Source organism: Salvia hispanica, chromosome 5 (genome assembly GCF_023119035.1).
Source record: "Salvia hispanica cultivar TCC Black 2014 chromosome 5, UniMelb_Shisp_WGS_1.0, whole genome shotgun sequence".
NCBI classification, from domain to species: Eukaryota; Viridiplantae; Streptophyta; class Magnoliopsida; order Lamiales; family Lamiaceae; genus Salvia; species Salvia hispanica.
In genome coordinates, this window is record NC_062969.1 from 20,273,089 (window position 1) to 20,278,167 (window position 5,079).

Sequence of the window (5,079 nt, forward strand, 5' to 3'; positions counted from 1 at the left end):
TTCCATATATGGTAATAATTACTCCCTCCGTCCCACATAATTTTACACAGTTTGACTTGGCACGAGTTTTAAGAAATGTAATAGAAAGTGAGTTGAAAAAGTTGGTGGGATGTGGGTCCTACTTTTAAAGTATTAGTTTTATAATAAAATGTGAGTAGGAATGAGTTAGTGGAATATGGGGTCCACTATCAAAAATGGTAAAAGTGAAATGGGTAAAATTATGTGGGACGGACTAAAATGGAATACTGGGTAAAATTATGTGGGATGGAGGGAGTAACATTTTTTCTCATTCTTACTTTACTCTCTCTTACTTTGTTTTTTCTACTTTATTCACTTTTTGCTCTATTCTCTTTAATTTTTTCTCTCTTTTATTTTTTTATCAATCTACTTAACACACTAAACATCCAATTATTAAATCATTAATCATTAAAAAATAAACATAATTAACCAGAAATAAATATGTGAAGGGCATATACTTCTTTATACACAATATATAATATTATCTGCAAACATATAAAATAAATATAAAATAATTATCTTATCTTATATGTATGTTGAGCTACCAAGCACGTTCTGGAATTACAATACGTAACAAATTTAAGATTAGTTATCTCCAAATCAAACATGGCCTCAAACTGAAATATGTATCATATGTCCATACAGGGATGTGATCAATTGCTAACTTTCTAAAGTTGCTAACTTACTAACTCATCAATGCAGTGTATTAAAAATGTCAACACGATAACATCAAAATGTCAACACATAGTTTTGTTGAACTTCAATATATGTGTGGACATTTTGATGTCACCATGTTGACATTTTTAATATACTGTGTTAATGAGTTAGCAAAGTTAACAAATTAAATAGTTAGCAATATAAGCACCCTTGTCCATACATAACTTGCATTGCCTTTAGTCAATTCTCTCTCTATATATAATTTAAAACTGTTCTGGGAAATACATATACTTTTGCACTGTCAATTTCCAGAGAAAGGGGACCAGATCGTAGTGTATATAACCATATATAATCTATTTGATTCATGACCTGAGCTGTAATCTTCTGGTCAAAATTTGGATACAATTGAAATTCTAAATGTTCTGTGACCATTCATACATCACTTTCACCATAAATATACGACTGAGTTGAAAGATGTTGGCCTTTTTCCCTTGTCCCATTTCATCTATCAAATTAATTCCAGCTTCTCTGGCTATTAAGAGCCACGTTAAAGACGTAGCCATTGTACATGAATGTTACAATGACATATAGACAAACAGAAGCTGAAAACTGAAAAGGAACCAACGATTGTGATGGATGGCAATACGAATTGGGTAAAAAAAATTGCAGGCGAAAGGAAGGCGATGAAGAAAAAGTGTATGCTAGAAAGGTGTTTGGGACAAATCAACGAATAAAGGTGTTTCCTAAAAAGGAAACGAGCCAGTGAATTTGGGACAATCCAAAAAGAAATACGAGTAAATTATTGTAGAACAACAGGACGTACTCTAAATACCCGGCCGGGCGTTTCTTCCTTTGGGAAACGGCAGGCTCGGGCAAACTCTATAGATAGAGAGTGTTTTTCATCCTAAACGTAACTCCGTTTTTTCTCCTGTTTTATTTTCACAATCTCTCGAAACTCGTTAACTCAATAATTTGATAAATAATTGGGCGAGCACCTATTAAATGAACTATACAACTCCATAATATGCACATTAAATACCAAATCAAACGTACTAAACTAGGAGTTTATCTATCTCGCATAACTTTATCCGGATGACTTATCACGAATTGAATGTATGAATCTTTTCTATCATCTTGAAACTTATATTAGTGATATAGTAGTTGCATAGGTTTAGATCTCGAATATCAATGATTTGGGAAATCTAGGAATTGGCACCACAAGATAAAGTTTTTCCATAGATAAAGCTTTTCCATTTGTGTAAAGTTTGATTGAATTGACACTACTCCTTCTTGTTGCGACAACGACAACTTCTGTTTAGAGAGTAATTTCCTTCTATGAAACTTATTATGACAGATTTTCAAAATAGAATAGTTATTCTATTTGTATAGGAGACGATTGAATGAATTATATTATTATTGTATAGAATGAGATGGATATTTTCAACAAAATTGAAAATGTGACTATTCTTCGACTATGTCAAGGCATGCCGATTCGTCGAAAACAATTATCATACAGCATTTTATAAAAAATGGTAAGGATATTATATCCTACCTCCATCTCGCCGCAAGTGATCAACTTCTTTTTAGCACGTGATTTAAGAAAATACTCCATCTGTTCCATGTTACCCGCATTTTAAATCTAGGTCATAAATTTATGATTGATTTTTTAATATAATTAAATTAGTATTTTTAGTTTAATGAGATATCACTTAATAAAGAAACACTTAATTAACTCTGATATCTACTCCCTCCATCCTACCACAAGTGATCAACATTCCATTTTGAATTGTCTCACCATAAATGATCAATTTTCTTTTTAGTTTCAAACATAACTTCAGCCATTTGTTACTTTTTTTTTCTTCTTTCTTACTTTGTTTTCTTTCTTACTTTATTCTCTCTTTATCTCTCTTACTTTTTCCTCTCTCATACTTTACTCTTTCCACTTTAACTCAATATATATCATTTTCTTAAATCCAGTGTTCAAATAAATACATCAATTGTAGTGGGACAGAGGTAGTATTAATTAAATACTCCCTCCGTCTAACTTTAGGAGTCCTTGTTTACCAATTTTTGGTGTTAGGAGTCTCGGCTGACTTATTGCATAAATAGTAATAATCCCTACATTCCACTAATTTTTTTTCACTCACATTTTATTATAAAACTAATATAAAAAAAAGTAGGACACATTCACTACCTTTTTTCACCAACTATTTGTTACATTTCTTAAAACTCGTGCCGAGCTCAAATGAGACTCTTAAAGTGGGACGGAGGGAGTACTATAATTCTTACTTAAAACAGAAATGTGTAAGTAGTTTGATTCGAGTCAAAATAGAAAAGTGCGAGTAAGATGGGTCAGAGAGTAATAATTAATAAGTTAAGTAAAGAGATTAAAGTATAGGGAGAAAAAAGTAGGGGAAAGAAATACATAATAAGGTAAGAAAAAGAGAAAATAAAATAACAGAGAGAAGATATTACTACCTCCGTCCAAAAAAAATAGACAAATTTTACCATTTCAGGCCATCCATCAAAATTAGATCAATTCTAAATATGGAAACTTTTAAACAAGGAGTATTAACCATACACATCATCATTCTAAATGTAGACCCCATAATCCTTTAACACTACTTCCACCACATTTTCCTTCTCTATCTCTCTTACTTTACCAATTACGCATTAAAACTCGTACCATTTACAAATTTTTTTATTTTTTATGTACGGAGGTAGTGTTTTTTTACCAAAAAATAAATCAATCACTTGCCATGGACAACCTAAAATAGAAAGTCCCCTACCTCGACAAAGACACTGGTAAATGCTACTCCCTCCGTCCCTGAAAATTTGTCACCTATTTTTTTTCCTCCGTTCCTTAAAATTTGTCACCTATTACTTTTACCATTTTTGGTAGTGGACCCCATATTCCACTAACTCACCTCCACTAATATTTTATTATAAAACTAATATATAAAAGTAGGACTCACATGCCACTAACTTTTTCAACTCACTTTCTATTACATTTCTTAAAACCCATGCCGGGTCAAATGGTGACAAATTATGAGGGATGGAGGGAATATCATTTTTACAAAATAAGTATTGAAAAGAAACAACTCAATTGTCTTAGGATGGAGGCATCATTAAATTGGTTGTTTGATAAAGGAAAATATATGCATGAATCGAACAATATATAGTTAACTGTTGAGACTTGAGAGTACTAAGGAATTACTCTCTCCGTTCTCCATAATTTGTCACCATTTGACCCGGCATGGGTTTTAAGAAATCTAGTAGAAAGTGAGTTGAAAAAGTTAGTGACATGTGGGTCCTACTTTTATATATTAGTTTTATACTAAAATGTGAGTGGAAGTGAGTTAGTGGAATATGGAGTCCACTACCAAAATGGTAAAAGTGAAAGGTGACAAATTTTTAGGGACGGACGAAAATGGAAATAAGCAACAAATTTTCAGGGACGGAGGAAGTAATACAATGTGAAGAGGAAATGAGTTGGAAGAATTTAGGATTCATTACCAAAAATAGTAAAAGTGAAGTGGGACAATTAATAAGGGATGAACCAAAATGAAAATCTAGGACACATAATTGAGGAAGGAGGAGTACTAGTTTTATACTTCCTCTGTCCATAAAAATGTGGGCAATGGGTATGGCACGGGATTTAGATAAAATTTGTAAAGTAAGAGAAAAGAGAAGAATGGTATGATAAAGTAAGAGAGATGATGAGAATGGTAGTTAAAGTAGTGTTAGTGGATAGTGTGGCCTATATTATTAAAATGATATAACTTTCCAAAAATGGAATGCTCATATTTTTGTGAGACAAACGGAAATGGAAAATGCACATATTTTATGGGACGGAGGGAGTAATAAAATATGAGTGAGATAAAGTTAGTAAACAATGTGGTCAATTACCAAAAGTAGTAAAAAAAACAAATGAGATATTTATTAATGGACGAACAAAAATGACAGAATGGAACGATTAATGGTGACGGAGGGACTAATTAACTAGGGTCAAGTTATTTTGGCCAGCTGGGCCGACAGATGAGTTCTTCGTTAAACTACAAAAAAATATAGAAACTGGAACAATTCCCTCCGTACCTTGTTAATTAAGGCACTTATTTTGAACACGGAGATTAAGAATAGTGAGTTAATTGGATGATAAATAAAGTAAGAGAGTGTTATTTTTAGCAAAAATAGAAATGATTCAATTATCTCGATACTTCCCAAAATAAAAAAAAATGACTCAATTAATAAGGAACAAAAGTAGATCCTAATATCGAATAGAGTAGTTATTGAATAACCTATCATATTATATGTGATACTCCCTCCGTCCGCCATTAGAAGTCTCATTTATGGATCACGGATTTTAAGAAATGTTAAGAAAAGTGGATGGAAAAAAGTTAGTTA